This window comes from Salvelinus sp. IW2-2015, unplaced genomic scaffold, assembly GCF_002910315.2.
Source record: "Salvelinus sp. IW2-2015 unplaced genomic scaffold, ASM291031v2 Un_scaffold3994, whole genome shotgun sequence".
Classification (NCBI taxonomy): domain Eukaryota; kingdom Metazoa; phylum Chordata; class Actinopteri; order Salmoniformes; family Salmonidae; genus Salvelinus; species Salvelinus sp. IW2-2015.
Genome location: NW_019945266.1, coordinates 95,545 through 113,922, shown reverse-complemented (window position 1 = coordinate 113,922; position 18,378 = coordinate 95,545). Strand labels below are relative to the sequence as shown.

The 18,378-nt window shown below is 40.6% G+C and overlaps 1 pseudogene; it reads left to right on the top strand.

The window, feature by feature from the left end:
* The first annotated feature begins 769 nt into the window (after positions 1 to 769).
* LOC112076759 (C-Jun-amino-terminal kinase-interacting protein 4-like) overlaps positions 770 to 18,378 on the top strand; it is a 29,902-nt pseudogene continuing 12,293 nt past the window's right edge.

The window sequence follows — 18,378 nt, the reverse complement described above, 5'->3', positions numbered from 1 at the left end:
GATTCTCAGTCAGATTTGCTAAAACAAGGCTGGTGATCAAAGGCCCTGGTTGACAAAAACGCGCTAGTCTCATAGACTTACACGATCTCGAGGATCTCTCTAGGATAAGGACTGTGAGACAATTACGCTGATGGTTATTGTACCCAGTGCTAGTTCCCTGATCACGGGTGCTATAGAGTCCTCTTGAACATGACACGCTCGGAATAGGAGAGTAAGCCACTCATACCTAGACACTGCTATAGAATATTACTGGATGGCGTCTGTGTACATATCTGTTTTCCTCTATATACAGGAAGAAAAGACTGCATTGCTGTAATACTGTGTCAGCCAGCTAATTATATGGGGTGTGACTTGCGTTATTGAAGTTTAGAGTTTGAGGTTTACTTCACATATCGGCTGACCTGCTTCTGTCTGGGTTCGCACAGCGCTTCCGCTTCGTTTGAGCGGTCGCATTATTTTATGGAGAATCCAAAACCGATTGCCAGGGGGGACACACCTCGAATTTCCAACTCATCTGAAAAATACATAGTGTTCACATCTTCCATTGGTGGTGCATCTCCCTTTTCTAGGTTATTCTGTATGCTAAGGAGACAGGTTATTGCAATGAATGATTCATAACTATTTAAAAGTCCAGGGGCATCAAATGTGGCATGGTCTCAGGGCACCGAGATGGGGGGGTTAAAGAGATCTGTGTGGACGTGGTAGGGCCCGATTCTGGGATAACACAGCCATCTTGCTGTTGCAGGGTCTACCCATGACTGTCGAGAACATGTTTGCACATGTCATCTTTGAAGGGGAGTTGAACGAAGGTCGCCAGGGCCACGGAGAGGCACGCTGTGGCTATTGGAATCGCTCTTATAATGAAAGTCAGTCTTATTAGGTGTAATGAGATGTATGAGCTCGTGGCATTTGGTTGATTATAGTTCAAATGTTCTAGCTAAATCTAGAACGCAGTATTTTTCAATTGGGCATGGGACAAGAATACATGTCAAAACGCTAATGAGGTCATGTCATAAATATAGGGGGTATGACATATAAAGCCCCTTGTCTTCTTTATCGCAGACATTGTTTCTAGAGATTGACATCTTCATATTGGTTCTGATCTGTAAGTGTAGTGACAGTGGTATTCTCTTATAGACTGTATTGGTTTTCTTTATATAGGCTAAAAATACTCAGTCCCAGCGCTCAAAGCTGGTTGAAATGATGTCATTAGAAACCAGTTGGGGGTTATGTGCAACCCCATGTTGACATGACCATCGTTTTCTGACATGTATTCTCTTCAGATGAACTGCTCTGAGTTCATTAACAAATGCCATCGGTCACTCACTACTATTGATTGAGCACTGCTCTCTCGTCCAGCTGTCAATTCAAACAGCAAACATGTCTCGCAGTCATGAACCAAATGCTGCGTGCCATTTCAACGAGATTACCATGCTTCTGATGCCTGGACTTTTAGAATAGTATCGGAATCATTCATTGCAATAACCTGTCTCTTAGCCATAACAGAAGAACCTAGAAAAGGGAGATTGCAGCCACCAATGGAAGATGTGAACATATGTATTTTCAGATTTAGTTTGGAATTCGAGTGTGTTCCAATTTGGAATTCGGTTTTTGAGTTCTCCATAAATAAGGGCGACCTCATAAGCGTTCAACCCAAGAGTCAGTATGTGAGTAACTCAAACTCTAAACTTCATTGACACAATAATACTCTGACTATGTAAGTAGGGTTTCTTCTGTATGGTTCAGTGACTGGACTTCATAGGCTTCAGTCAGCTGTGGTGAGATGGTAGTCACTGGCTAGTGGTCACCTCAAAACTCCGACATGTTGAATCTAATAACCTTGACTTTCAGCCAGCCATCACCAGCTGTGAGCAATGTAGACCGACACTCACACACACACGCACGCTTGGCAGTGTGTGTTGCCTCAGTGCTTCTGCAGAAATGTGCTTCTTCATTGTAACTCTCTTCCAAGCAGTTGGATGCAGACGACCCCCCAAAGAGAAGGAATGGTTACAGTACGCTGCAGATCTCTTGGGGGAATTCACTCCCAGACGACTGCAAGGTAGTTGTCTCTGTGCTGGTGGATAGGAAAACCGTCACTGCAACCCGCTTGTACATGCCATGGAGAGCCCCATGTTGTGTGTGTGTGTGTGTGTGTGTGGGCTTTAGTAGTTGTCTTCAGTGTGCTGTTTCATTTTTTCAGAGCAAGCAGCATCTCTTTGCGCATTATTCAAAGTCCCTCACTTCACAGACCACCTGTGCCCAATGCAACCATGTCAGGTTTCCCTTCAAATCCTAGATAGATCCTCCTCAGTGAGCTAAAGGAACAGTCAATGATCACCTCCATTTAGTTTCCCCCCTAAAATGAGCTGTTTTGATCAGTCAGTGGTCTGTAGAGTGGGGAAGGCGTGGTTCCATTCAGCTTCTATGTTGTCGTGTTTCATTTTGCCAAACTGCATGGTACGAGCTGTACTTCTTTCACATGCTGTTGCTGTCCTAGCTCCGTTTCATTTTTTTCARGTGAACTTGGAAGCAAATTGTCTCACAGTATGTAGTTATCTCACAGTTTTAGCATGCATACTACTCTCCCTAGTTAAATAACAGTCTTCGTAGTTATAACACTCTTTGTAGTTTTACACAGTAGAACTACACTCTGTAGTTGTAWATCTTATTGTACTCTATGTAGACTTAACATTGGAGATTAGATCACTTATTATTGTGTTGTCATTCATAGTGAATCTTGTGTTTGTTTCTGTTATGAGCTGACCTTTGAGTTGTGTGTGTGTTCTGTGTTGTTGTCTCTCAGTGAAGGAATGGCACTATCCACTGGGCCCATGATTGGTTTATGTTCTGTGTTGACCTCTGACCTCTTGTGAAGTCCATGTGAGCCCTGTGATCTGATGTGAAGTGTGAATTWGTGTGTATTAGCTGTTGACTGTGTTCTACCCTTCCTTGTCCCAGTCAACGTATTCCTGGTCCTGAGCTCAAACTACAGAAAATAGATCATCTACGATCAAATTCATATTTGATTATTGTACAGAATAATGGATACCAATTTATGTTTTTTAGAGCTTCTCCCAATTAAAAAGTCATCACTTCAAAGAAATACCTTTAAGAAATGTTATATATTAAAATGAAAGATCTTTACTCCCGAGTGACGCAGTGGTCTAAGGCACTGCATCTCAGTGCAAGAGGCGCCACTACAGCTCCTGGTTTGAATCCAGGCCGAATTACATCCAGCTGTGATTGGGAGTCCCAATGGGCGGCACACAATTGGCCCAGCATTGTCCGGGTTTGGCCGTGGTAGGCCGTCATTGTAAATAAGAATTTGTTCTTAACTGACTCATAATAGAATACATTTTTTATGGAAGTTGATGGGAGTCACAGGCGATGGGTTTCTGTCTGCACTACTTGTATCCTCAATGTCTTTAACTAGTGCTTGTTTAGTTTTGTCCCCAGCTCCAGTGTGTTAGCTTTAAGCCAGGTTGAGCTGTGGTGTTGTGGTGTCTRCCCTCTCTGAACTGTTACCATGGTGACATCCCTGTGTTCCTTAGTTCCTGTCCTGTCTCTATTGTACCTAGCACTAGAGACAGGAGTTTTTCCTCCACACATGACCTTACCAGGAAAAACTCCGGGCCCTAGTTCAGGAAAATGTTATCCCTTAATGGGTCACGGTCAGGGTTAGGGTTAACCTTTGACTCTTGACCTCTCTATGATCTCTATGATGACCCTATCGGTTGTGGTTGCAGGACGAGCTGTCGGACCTTGGCTCGAAGTCGATCACTCCCATGTCCACCACGGCCTCGGACGTCGCCATGGAAGGGGAGGGGCCAAACAGTAAGAGCATGGAGTTGCTAGCGGCACTGGGGAACAGGTCAATATCAGTGGGTATGAAATGTTACTCACGATACTGCAACTAAGTCCTCACGACAAGTATTACAATGGTAGATGACAGAGAGATTTGTCTTTGTATCCATTCTTGATGATCTAATAGCACATAATGAAGTTCTCTTTGATTTGATTCTAGTCTGTATTATATGTGTCCTGTAGGTGTGCCAGAGAACGAGGATAGCTCAGATGTGCATGACATCATTGAGTCCACCCCTGAACTGGACATGGACCTCAGTGGATACAAAGCATCTAGGTAARCCCTACAAAACCATCACCATATAGTCAACTTGGGATAAATCCTCTCTTTCATTGACAAATTGAGACTACAATTTAGACCTTGAAATACATTGGGTATTACTCCTGTACAACCTGCTAAATGCTATTCTGCTAATCGCTCCACTATGCAGCACCCCGACCAAAGGAGGCATTGGCATTGAGAACATGGCGTTTGACCGCAACACAGACTCTCTGTTTGCGGAGCTGTCGTCTGCAGGCATAGGGGACGTCATCGGAGACGTGGACGAGGGGGCGGACCTGCTGGGTAAGCGAGGGAAGGAATCCTTTCCTATAGCAGCAAAACACCTCCAAGGATGTGTAGCGTTTAGCATTGTAGTAACATTGTTATAACACTGTAGTGACTTTATGGTKATGAAATATAACACCTTTAACAATCTGTTGCTATTAGCATTTGAGTAATGTTGTAGTAACATTATGATAATGAATTACAACACAAGGATCCGTTTCTATATAAGCTATACTGTAAGAACTAAAGCCTGACACCTTCAAGGAACAGTATTCATTCCCCCAGCATTACAGCAACTTTTGGGAAGATTTATCTATTTAAAAAAAAAATGGACGTACAAACTGTGTGACACTCAACTACAAAGTTCAACCACTGGATTCATTTAAAAGTGTATCTTTGGAATGTCTCTTGACAGATGGAGTTAACTAGTTTTGGAATGTCTCTTGACAGATGGAGTTTAACTAGTTTTGGAATGTCTCTTGACAGATGGAGTTTAACTAGTTTTGGAATGTCTCTTGACAGATGGAGTTTAACTAGTTTTGGAATGTCTCTTGACAGATGGAGTTTAACTAGTTTTGGATGTCTCTTGACAGATGAAGTTAACTAGTTTTGGAATGTCTCTTGACAGATGAAGTTAAACTAGTTTTGGAATGTCTCTTGACAGATGAAGTAAACTAGTTTTGGAATGTCTCTTGACAGATGGAGTTTACCTAGTTTTGGAATGTCTCTTGACAGATGGAGTTTAACTAGTTTTGGAATGTCTCTTGACAGATGGAGTTTAACTAGTTTTGGAATGTCTCTTGACAGATGGAGTTTAACTAGTTTTGGAATGTTCTTGACAGATGAGTAACTAGTTTGGAATGTCTCTTGACAGATGGAGTTTAACTAGTTTTGGAATGTCTCTTGACAGATGAAGTTAAACTAGTTTTGGAATGTCTCTTGACAGATGAAGTTAAACTAGTTCTGGAATGTCTCTTGAACGATGAAGTTAAACTAGTTTTGGAATGTGTCTCTTGACAGATGATAAAACTAGTTTTGGAATGTCTTTTGACAGATGAAGTTAAACTAGTTTTGGAATTCTCTTGACAGATGAAGTTAAACTAGTTTTGGAATGTCTCTTGACAGATGAAGTTAAACTAGTTTTGGAATGTCTCTTGACAGATGAAGTTAAACTAGTTTTGGAATGTCTCTTGACAGATGAAGTTAAACTAGTTTTGGAATGTCTCTTGACAGATGAAGTTAAACTAGTTTTGGAATGTCTTGACAGATGAAGTTAAACTAGTTTTGGAATGTCTCTTGACAGATGAAGTTAAACTAGTTTTGGAATGTCTCTTGACAGATGAAGTTTAACTAGTTTTGGGATGACTTGTGTTAACCCCTTGTGAGTTTCTGAGTGTGTTGTTTACCCAGGTGACCTCCCTACGTTTTCCTGCTCCTGTGTTCAATGCATGCTAACTCATAATAACTATAGTAGCAGGCCACTGAGTTAGACAATAAACTGACACTATTTACTACAATTCAGCTCACTAATACACACTGGCTGTTGCACTGAAGTGAAAATCCGTTGCTGTTAAGTAAATACAAAGCTAAACTGGATTTAGAAGTTGTGCTTGTATCAGTTAAAAGTCATTCTCTGCTGTTAGCTCCATCAGTGTCTAACCCGCCTCTCTCTCTCCTCGTTGTGTCCTCTCCTCTGGCTTTTGTCCCTAACCCCAGTGGAGTACTCTGGTGTGTATTATGACCTCAAAACCTCTCCTTTGCTCCTTCTCCTTTGTTATTTCTCCTCCGATACCTCTCTCTATGTCCTCAGAGAAAACTCTATTCCAGGGATGGGTATCTGCAGTTGTGTGTGCAGGATTTTGCTCCACCCTAACACACCTGACTTAATTAAGAAAACATGTTCTATATTGGAAAACCATAGCTAGTTTATTAGGCTTTGTGAATCTGGTGTGTTTTAATGCTGGGCTGGAACAAAAGCCTGCCTGTATACACTGTGGCCTTTCAGGACCAGTTGCCCATCCCTGCTCTACATTTGGCCTGCTCTACATTCGGCCTCTCACCACCTCATATCTACAGCTCATAGCTCTACTACTACTGCCTTGACCTAAATTTGACCCCCGCAGCTCCTCGCTAGCATTACAGTGGCAACAAAAGTTGATCACAAGATGAAACCGGACATATGAAAGCTGTTAGAAGGGCTAAATGCATTTGAAAATTTTTGTCTTCATATAACTGCTTTGGTTATACTGATTTCTGTCTAACATGCACCATAAGCATGAAGAATAACTCATCGTACAGCTTTAATAACACATTTTTTACTTTACAGCTTAAATAGTTTGTTTGTGTGTTTGTTTTTATAGCTTCTCTAGCTTTCCCAACTGTCTCTCTACCCTAGAACTGTAACTCATTCCTTTCCCCATTAGCTTGTCAGGAGTACCCTAGCTCTCATTCTCCGTTGTGTTCCTCATACATACCTCATGTCTCACTCTCTCCACCTCTCTCTCCTTTTCTTGCCTGACTTGGATTGCATGGTTTTCTCAGATCTTAGCTGCTTGGTAAGCCTCACCCGCTCGCTCCATCCTACTCTGTTGCGACATGTAACATGTTCTGTGTGGTGGCTGTTGGGGTTGTCCCTGATTTGTATTTCTTAGAAATATCTCACTATGAGATATTTAACACCCTGAATGGACTGATTCTTTATTTTATCTATATGAATATTTAAGTCAGTCAATGTGACTGTGTTCATCCATTGAAGTAAACGCACCTCCATAAATATTGATTTATTTTGGATAAAGATTTAAAAACATAGTTGATTAAGAACTATTTGATACATAAGAGAATCTATCCATGGCCTTCTTACATGCTGTTCTTAAACTCCAGTTGTATGAACACAAAGCAGAAAACTAGGTAATTTCTCCCCTGGCTGGTGTTGCTCCTTATTTACAGGTATGGTCGTGAGGTTGAGAACCTGATCACGGAGAACACACAACTAATGGAGACAAAGTAAGAAAAACACACTGAGAGTGGTATAGTTTTAGATTTATTTGACATTTATACTGAACAAAAATATAAACGCAACATGCAACAATTTCAAGGATTTGAGTTACAGAGTTCCATAAATTCATTAGGTCCTAATCTATGGATTTCACTGACTGGGAATACAGATATGCATCAGTTGGTCACAGATACCTTAAAAAAAGGTAGGGGCATGGATCAGAAACCGTCAGTATGACACATCTCCTTCACATAAAGCTGATCAGGCTGTTGATTGTGGCCTGTGGAATGTTGTCCCACTCTTCAATGGTTGTGCGAAGTTTCTGGATATTGGCAGGAACTGGAACACGCTGTCCTAACACTCGATCAGAGCATCCCAAACATGCTCAATGGGTGACATGTCTGGTAGTATGCAGACCATGAAAACTGGAACATTTTCAGCTTCCAGGATTGGTACAGATTCTTGTGACATGGGGCCGTGTATTATCATGCTGAAACATGAAGTGATGGAGGCGGATGAACGGCACGACAATGGGCCTCAATATCTCATCACGTTATCTGCCCATACCAATAACCCCACCGCCACCATGGAGCCTCTGTTCACAACGTTGACATCAACAAACGCTCGCCCCCCCCGATCACATACACATGGTCTGCGGTTGTGAGGCCAGTTGGCTGTACTGCAAATTCTCTAAAATGACGTTGGAGGTGCCTTATGGTAGAGAAATGAACATGAAATCTCTGGCAACAGTCAGGTGGACATTCCTGCAGTCAGCGTGGCAATTGCACGCTCCCTCAATTTGGAGTATCTGTGGGCATTGTGTTGTGTGACAAAATATGACATTTTAGAGTGGACTTTTATTGTCCCCACCACAAGGTGGACCTGTGTAATAATCATGCAGTGTAATCAGCTTATTGAAATGCCACATCTGTCAGGTGGATGGATAATCTTGGCAAAGGAGAAATGCTCACTAACAGGGATGTAAACACATTTCAGCACAACATTTGAGAGAAAGAAGCTTTTTGTTTCTGGGATCTTTTATTTCAGCTCATGAAACATGGGACTAACACTTTACATGTTGCATTTATATTTTTGTTCAATGTATACCTCCCAAAGTTATTAAAATGTRATTAGTCTTTTAAACTGGTCTAAAGTCAATTCCATATTTAGATAGCTTTGTAGATCCCACTATACTGGACTATATACTGGAAGCACAACATAACACAAACATCTTTGCATGCAGTGTTGTAAGGTGTCACATTCATTCCTTTCCCCCCTTGTTTCCTGTAGGAACGCTCTGAATGTGGTGAAGAATGACCTGATAGCGCGGGTGGATGAGCTGTCGTGTGAGAAGGAAGTGTTGCAGGGGGAACTAGACGCCGTGACACAGACCAGGAAAAACCTGGAGGAGAAGAACAGAGAGCTGGAGGAGGAGCTCAAGAAGTGGGTCAATAACAACAACAACAACACACGATAACACACTACACACAACTGATCATGTTGTATTCGGCGCATGTGACAAATCAGATTTGATTTGACAACAGCAACACACCATATTCATATGGCCACCCAATTATAAGACTGTTTTTAGGGAAATCACCAAGAGTAAACTGTCAACATGAACACATGGCATAGCATATTGTTGATGAACCTGATTGAACCAATTCTTCTGTTGTTCCAGAGTGCGTGTGGAGATGGYGGAGGTGAAAGGGAAGCCAAACGAGGAAGAGGATGTGAGTGCCTCTTACCATATGTATAACATTGTCCTGTATAATGTGACTGTACCTCTTCATGTCCTTTAGTGGTGCCCCTTTCTATATTGTAATCACTGTTAAATGTATATTTTTATCATATTGCTGCAAAATGTACCTTCCTTAAAATTCAGCTTTTTACTGTGATTGGTGCGTTGTATGTCCGACCAATAAAAAACACCCTCTCTCTCTGGTGTTCCAGAGTGACGTTCCTACAGCCCAGAGGAAGAGGTTCACCAGGGTYGAGATGGCTAGAGTCCTCATGGAGAGGAACCAGTACAAGGAGAGACTGATGGAATTACAGGAGGCTGTTAGGTGGACAGAGATGATCAGGTGAGGAGGAGGAGAGGAGASAGTAMGATTGAAGGGAATCGAATAGAGCCCGTATACAATGCAATCRCTCAGCTAACCATGTATTTTTAAACAATATGGCCAATTAAACAATTTGGTCAATTTTATCTCCACATTTTCCACTAAACCAGGYCTTTCCTCTTAATCTGAATGCTAGACTTGAAACTAGGCCACTGCCATACACTTGAGTCAGTGGCGGTCGGTGCCATTTAAGATCAGGGAGGACKATTTTTWATGAGCATGGCCTTATTTCTATTACAGCATATTGGATAAATGTCATTCACATTCCCCATTTCTTTCCYCTTGCTTTCGTTTAAGATTTATTTTTTCAACAGAATCGGTAGAATGAATTCACCCCTGATCACCCGCAAACACAGTTCACTTTCATAGAAGCCACATACAAACAGCATAATCACTTTGTTTGTTGTATGATTCCTTCTCATATCCACGCTCTCTCCTCTTCTCACCCTTTCCCTTCGRGTGTGGACGTCATTGCACAACACAACAGCTGTCTGTGACCAGGTGCAAATGATCGCTAACCACTACACCAAGCCTACATTGTTTTCACCATGTTAGCTAATGTCATAGTCAACATATCTACAAGAACTAATGTGTTAGTAAACCTGCTAGAATCATGCAGTACGGTGTAGTAAACCTGTCTCTTATACACATCTAGATGTGTATAAGAGACAGGTCAAACACAGTTCACTTTCATAGAAGCCACATACAAACAGCATAATCACTTTGTTTGTTGTATGATTCCTTCTCATATCCACGCTCGTCTCTTATACACATCTAGATGTGTATAAGAAGCCACATACAAACAGCATAATCACTTTGTTTGTTGTATGATTCCTTCTCATATCCACGCTCTCTCCTCTTCTCACCCTTTCCCTTGTCTCTTATACACATCTAGATGTGTATAAGAGACAGCTCTGAGACTTCACTGAAATCATCCTTCTGCTCTATCCTTGCTCTACCAATTTAAATGAATGAGTTGAAGGGATAGTTCAGAGAAATTACATAGTTATCTAAATATCTCTTTACTTAGAAGGCATTTTATGGACAAGGAGGGACTGCAATCAACACTTTGGTTTTGTTAAACTAACCAATGTCGTAAGTAATTSTGCTGAACTGTCCCTTTAACATGATGTTGTGTTGTCTTCCCAGAGCCTCCAGAGAAAACCCTTCCCTTACTGAGAAGAAGAAATCCAGCATCTGGCAATTGTAAGCAGTCTCAAATAATCTCTCCTTCAATGACTACCTGTACGAAATAACTCATAGGAATTATATACATTTCTGATATGATSTATTCAACACTATCATCATGATATCATATGCTAACATTCTGGAAATTCCATCCCTGTTTTCTTTCTTTTTGGATGTGCTATTAAATGTTCAGTCTTAGGTAAATGTTTTAAAAYTCATAGCCATCCCTCTCTTGCCCCTTGGTACAGTAACTACAGTCTAGCCATGGGTTTAAATACTATTTCAAATCCTTTCAAATACTTTAGCTTTGCTTGATTGAGCTTGCCTATTGCAACGGAACCAATAGAAAATTCCCAACTGCGCATATCCCGCCCACCTGGCAGTCCATGCAGGCTAAAGCAAACGTTCAAAGTATTTGAACGATTTTAAATAGTATTTGAACCCAGGTCTGCTACAGTCCCCTGAACAATAGACATATCCTGGATGTGTACTACTCTTCATGTTTTCCATCCAATCCACAAACAAATCAGTCCCATGTGATTCTCTTGCCCTCCCCCCCGCCTGCCTATTTTGCCTTATGTTGTCCTGCTAGTCTGCTTAAAGACTGCTGAGAGGTCTATGTCAGCTGATTGTATCTCCTTCATGTCCTCTCAGAAGTTGTATTTGTTTAGAGGACAATTTATGGACAAGTGCTTAATTCTGCAATAGGCCTATAACCTGCTGTAATGCAGAGATTTAAATATGTCCAACTCTTTATTAATGCGCACTCTTGTAAGATCTACTGTCCATTACAGTATGATGTGTAGACATATGAAGAAAACAATGAAAAATATAATTGCATGCTTCTTTTGATCAACTGACAGAGGTGTCCTCCTTCATCCCTGTGAGTTTTACTGTGACTGTCTTAACATGGGGCTCTTTCCTCTTACTGTGCTGTGGAGCTCATTGTAAACACATGTTATGCAGTCTATTGAAATCTATCTGCTTGATTACCATCTGTCCCACACTATCAGATTACTATCTGCTATCAACATTCAGATAACATATGCCAAAACGTATATACAAACACAGAAATACACAGGTGTAGGTGTCCTAATGTACAGTATTAGTGTACTGTATGTAGGCTTATAATACTATATATTAATATGTATGACTCCCGTTCAGTTAAGGGGCCCCCGAGTGGTATTGTGATGGGTGGGCTTTGGCTCTGTTAATCAACGTTCCCAAATCCCCAGCATGCTTCACTTCACTATACTTGAGGTGATGGTGGTGGTGGTGGGTGACTGTTTACTGTTGGTTGGTGGTTGACCCCCGGCCTTGCTCCTCCCTATACCAACCCCCCCCTCCCCCTTCGCATCCCTATGGTTTCTCTCTCCCCCCCACAGTTTCAGCCGTCTCTTTAGCCCCTCCTCCACCAGCACGGCAGTGATGAAGAAGGCGGAGTCCCATGGGAGGGAGGTGAAGTACATGCCCCCTGCAGGAGGGGGAATGAAGAAGAGGAGCAGCACCTTCTCCCAGTTCCCCACCGAGAAGTCCAAGGCCTTCGACTTCCTCAACGAGGAGTGAGTAGTGACACAGCACTCATTCTGTCATGTGTTAGTACTGTTGTAGCTCTCCTTATTCCTCTCTTGACCTCTGCCATGATGAGCCATGCTCATTCACTCCATGTATTACACAGCACTTATAATAGAATCATGGATATGTGGGTCAACTACTTATGATGCTAGAACTGTTCATAACCTGTTCTATTTTAGAACTATTCATAACCTGTTCTATTTTAGAACTATTCAAAACCTGTTCTATTTAGACACTATTCATAACCTGTTCTATTTAGAACTATTCATGACCTGTTCTATTTTAGAACTATTCATGACCTGTTCTATTTTAGAACTATTCATGACCTGTTCTATTTTAGAACTGTTCATACCTGTTCTATTTTAGAAACTGTTCATAACCTGTTCTATTTAAGAACTATTCATAACCTGTTCTATTTTAAGAACTGTTCATAACCTGTTCTTATTTTAGAACTTTCATAATGTTCTATTAAGAACTGTTCATACTGTTCTATTTTAGAACTGTTCATAACCTGTTCTATTTAGAACTATTCATAACCTGTTCTATTTAGAACTCTCATACTTTCTATTTTAGAACTCTCATAACCTGTTCTATTTTAGAACTCTTCATAACCTGTTTCTATTTTAGAACTATTCATAACTGTTCTATTTAGAACTATTCATAACCTGTTCTATTTTAGAACTGTTTCATAACTGTTCTATTTTAGAACTGTTCTTAACCTGTTCTATTTTAGAACTATTCATAACCTGTTCTATTTTAGAACTATTCATAACCTGTTCTATTTTAGAACTATTCATAACCTGTTCTATTTTAGAACTATTCATAACCTGTTCTATTTTAGAACTATTATAACCTGTTCTATTTTAGAACTATTCATAACCTGTTCTATTTTAGAACTGTCATAACCTGTTCTATTTTAGAACTGTTCATGACTGTTCTATTTAGAACTGTTCATGACCTGTTCTATTTTAGAACTATTCATAACCTGTTCTATTTTAGAACTGTTCATAACCTGTTCTATTTAGAACTGTTCATGACCTGTTCTATTTTAGAACTGTTCATGACCTGTTCTATTTTAGAACTGTCTTAACCTGTTCTATTTAGAACTTTTCTAACCTGTTCTATTTTAGAACTGTCATAACCTGTTCTATTTTAGAACTGTTCATAACCTGTTCTATTTTAGAACTGTTCATAACCGTTCTATTTTAGAACTGTTCATAACCTGTTTATTTTAGAACTGTTCATAACCTGTTCTATTTTAGAACTGTTCATAACCTGTTCTATTTTAGAATCTCTTCATGACCTGTTTCTATTTTAGACTCTTCATAACCTGTTCTATTTTAGAACTATTCATAACCTGTTCTATTTTAGAACTATTCATAACCTGTTCTATTTTAGAACTGTTCATAACCTGTTCTATTTTAGAACTGTTCTTAACCTGTTCTATTTAGAACTATTCATAACCTGTTCTATTTTAGAACTATTCATAACCTGTTCTATTTAGAACTATTCATAACCTGTTCTATTTTAGAACTGTTCATAACCTGTTCTATTTTAGAACTGTTCTTAACCTGTTCTATTTTAGAACTATTCATAACCTGTTCTATTTTAGAACTATTCATAACCTGTTCTATTTTAAACTGTTCATAACTGTTCTATTTTAGAACTGTTCATAACCTGTTCTATTTTAGAACTGTTCATAACCTGTTCTATTTAGAACTGTTCATAACCTGTTCTATTTTAGAACTGTTCATGACCTGTTCTATTTTAGAACTGTTCATGACCTGTTCTATTTTAGAACTGTTCATAACCTGTTCTATTTAGAACTGTTCTTAACCTGTTCTATTTAGACTTCATAACCTGTTCTATTTTAGAACTGTTCATAACCTGTTCTATTTTAGAACTGTTCATAACCTGTTCTATTTTAGAACTGTTCATAACCTGTTTCTTATTTTAGAACTGTTCATAACCTGTTCTATTTTAGAACTGTTCATAACCTGTTCTATTTTAGAACTGTTCATAACCTGTTCTATTTAGAACTGTTCTTAACCTGTTCTTTTTAATGTTCATACCTGTTCTATTTCGAACTGTTCATAACCTGTTCTATTTTAGAACTGTTCATAACCTGTTCTATTTTAGAAACTGTTCATAACCTGTTCTATTTTAGAACTGTTCATAACTGTTCTTATTTAGAACGTTCAACTTTTCTATTTAGAACTGTTCATAACCTGTTCTATTTTAGAACTGTCCATGACCTGTTCTATTTTAGAACTGTCATGACCTGTTCTATTTTAGAACTGTTCATAACCTGTTCTATTTTAGAACGTTCTACCTTCATTTAGAACTGTTCATAACCTGTTCTATTTTAGAACTGTTCATAACCTGTTCTATTTTAGAACTGTTCATAACCTGTTCTATTTTAGAACTGTTTCATAACTGTTCTATTTTAGAACTGTTCTTAACCTGTTCTATTTTAGAACTATTCATAACCTGTTCTATTTTAGAACTGTTCATAACCGTTCTATTTTAGAACTGTTCATAACCTGTTCTATTTTAGAACTGTTCTAACCTGTCTATTTTAGAACTGTTCATACCTGTTCTATTTTAGAACTGTTCATAACCTGTTCTATTTTAGAACTGTTCATACCTGTTCTATTTTAGAACTGTTCATTACTGTTCTATTTAGAACTGTCATACCTGTTCTATTTTAGAACTGTCATACTGTTCTATTTTAGAACTGTTCATACCTGTTCTATTTTAGAACTGTTCATAACCTGTTCTTATTAGAACTGTTCATAACCTGTTCTATTTTAGAACTGTTCATAACCTGTTCTATTTTAGAACTGTTCATACCTGTTCTATTTTAGAACTGTTCATAACCTGTTCTATTTTAGAACTGTTCATAACCTGTTTATTTAGAACTGTTCATAACTGTCTATTTAAACTGTTCATAACCTGTTCTATTTTAGAACTGTTCATAACTGTTCTATTTTAGAACTGTTCTAACCTGTTCTATTTTAGAACTGTTCATAACCTGTCTATTTAAACTGTTCATAACTGTTCTTTTAGAACTGTTCATAACCTGTTCTATTTTAGAACTGTTCATAACCTGTTCTATTTAGAACTGTTCATAACCTGTTCTATTTTAGAACTGTTATAACTGTTCTATTTTAGAACTGTTCTTAACCTGTTCTATTTTAGAACTTTCATAACCTGTTCTATTTTAGAACTGTTCTTAACCTGTCTATTTTAGAACTATTCATAACCTGTTCTATTTTAGAACTGTTCATAACCTGTTCTATTTTAGAATGTTCATAACCATGCTACACAAACGTTCATATACTCTAGGGCTTGTTTCTCATGACCCATATTGGGCATATTCTGGACCTCAAAGCCTTTTCATTGGATAATCTCATTGACAGTGCTCTCTAATCCAGGATTCAGCAAACCACCCATAATGTATTTTTGTAATGAAATTCCCTTTTTGTCTTGTCTCCCTCCCTGTCAGAATGGACCCGTGCGCCTCTCCGTCCCGTAGGGAGCAAAAGAGGGCCCAGTACAGACAGGTCAAGCCCACATGCAGAAGGAGGATGGACAGGTACAGGCCCATGGATGGAGTCTACCCAGCAAATCTAAGGTAGGAAGAGAGCGGAGGGAGAGAGAGAGGAGAGAGTTCGCAATAATAACCATATCCAAGTTTTTCTTTTTATTGACATCTTGTGTGTCCTCAGGTAGTGAACGGGGCCCAACAGAGAACAAAGAGAAGAATCTACCTGTGCCAGTCTACCTGAGGCCCCTGGACCAGAAAGATGCTTCTATGAAGGTGAGCACAGCACACACTGGGATTAAGTTAACTTCATTTTGATCTGGTGAAACATACATTACTTTTGTGCACAATGCAACATTTGAATACCAGTTGTGATACACAAGTATATTACATGTTTTGCAATGGAGGCTGCTGAGGGGAGGACAGTCATAATAATGTCTGGAATGGAGCAAATGGAATGGCATCAAAACATGGAAACTTTGTGTTTGATGTTGTTGATACCTTTCCACTCATTCCGCTCCAGCCATTACCAGTGCCTGTCCTCCCTAATTAAGGTGCCACTAACCTCCTGTGGTGTATTGAGCTTTTTTAAATCAATTTCTCTAAATTTGAGGTTGTTTGATTGATTGATATGTCTGCAGCTGTGGTGTGCTGCGGGTGTGAACCTGTCAGGAGGGACGATCAGAGAGGGAGGGTCCATGTTGGAAGGACAGAGCAGGAAGGGCTCTGTGAGCAGCCTGGACCATTTAGAAGACAGAGACAAGGTAAGGGGGAGGTGTTTTGAGCATGTTGGCCAAGGGGGGTGTGCCCGTACCTTAAGCCACTTGACATAAGGAGGGTGTCTCATCAGGATCACAGACAGTATATGGAAACTTCTGACTGTTTTAGAGAGCTTGTATATCAGTCAACAAAAGTACTGTATGCTGGAACTTTATCAAATATAAGTGTGTTTTAAAACAGCTTATTACTGTTTTTGAGAGCTTGTACTGTAAATGACTGGAGAAAGAAGACTGGATAGTAATACATACAGACACAAGTTAAAGCTCCCATATTTACGAGCACTGGCCTCAAGCCATCATGACAGGGCTCAGTCAAGTCAACATTGTTAGCCTTACACATACTAGTCCTGGTATAATGAGACCTTGCTCATGATCAGCCTGTCCTGTCCTGCTCATGATCAGCTGTCCTGTCCTTGCTCCAGGAGCAGAGAAAAGTGAGAAGGACAAGGAGCTGCGTCTGCAGGATGAGATGTCCTGCAGGGTGTGGATCTGTACCAGTACCCACTCCTCTACTAAAGTCATGGTGCTGAGGCAACCAGCCCTCTGACCTGCTGGACAGCTTCTACGCCTGCAACTCACACGTCCTCTGCATTGCCAGCATACCAGGTGTGTGTGTGTGATGTTTGTGTACAGTTTATGAGGAATTTATAGTATTAAGATAGTACGTATGTTTCAAGATGGGTCTGTATATGTCAGTGTTGGCTGGTTTTACTTTCAATCAGATGAAGGGGGTCATTGTAATGTCTGAATGGAATGAATAAAACGGTACTGTGTGTGTGTGTGCTCACTTCTGTGTGTTTTCACATGTCTGTTTGTCAGGTGTGTTGGAGACAGACTACCCTGCAGGGGAGGAGCTACCTGTACCCCAGGACCAGGAGTCGGGCCAGTTGATGGCGTGTCATTGGCAGGCAGCGTGGCCAGTCTGGGCTCCACGGGCAGCGACGGCGCCTTGGCAACGGAAGGGACCACCGCCGTCCTACAGATGGCCGGGGCAGGGCTCAATGACCTCCCGGCCCAGCACAGCTCAGGTAACACAGACACAGGAACTGGCCGCGGTTCAGGACATTATAGCAGTGGTCACCTCCATCACTAGTCCTGGAGAGATACAGGGTTTGAAGGCATTTGATCCTGCCCAGAACTATACCATTGATTCAACCAGGAGTAGTTGAATGAGGGGTTTTAGTGTTGGCATTTTCACACTTTCACACACATTGAAACTGGGGTATGCCTGGGTTCCACACTGAATCATCCTTTTGTATCTAATGCATACTTACTGTAATATTTTCTCTCTACATATTCCCTACCTCCACCCAACAGTGGATCTGTCCAGAGAGCCCAGTCCTGCAGAGGATGGGGTCCCCACGGCGGAAGAGGCCACAGAGGCTACAGAGGAGGGGGAGGAGAGCCAGGGGCTGGTCGTCAGTCAGTCAGGCATCTACACAGAACACGTGTTCACAGACCCTCTGGAGCCGGCCACCATGAGTCCTCCACTGCAGACACACAGAGGTGAGACTGTCTGACCTAGTACTAGTTAGTAGTGACCTGACCAGGGAGAACTCTGGTCCCTTGTTTAAGGCACTGGGTTATATACATGAGTAATTAAAGAATGTATGACTTTCTTACTGTTTGATACACTAAAGCTCACCAGCCCTGTTCTTTCTCTCTGTCTCCCAGGGACCAGGAGGGGGTGGGTGAGGCGTCTCTTCCCGACGACATGCTCCCTGCTGGGAGGACGTCCAGGGAGATGAGCAGCGCCC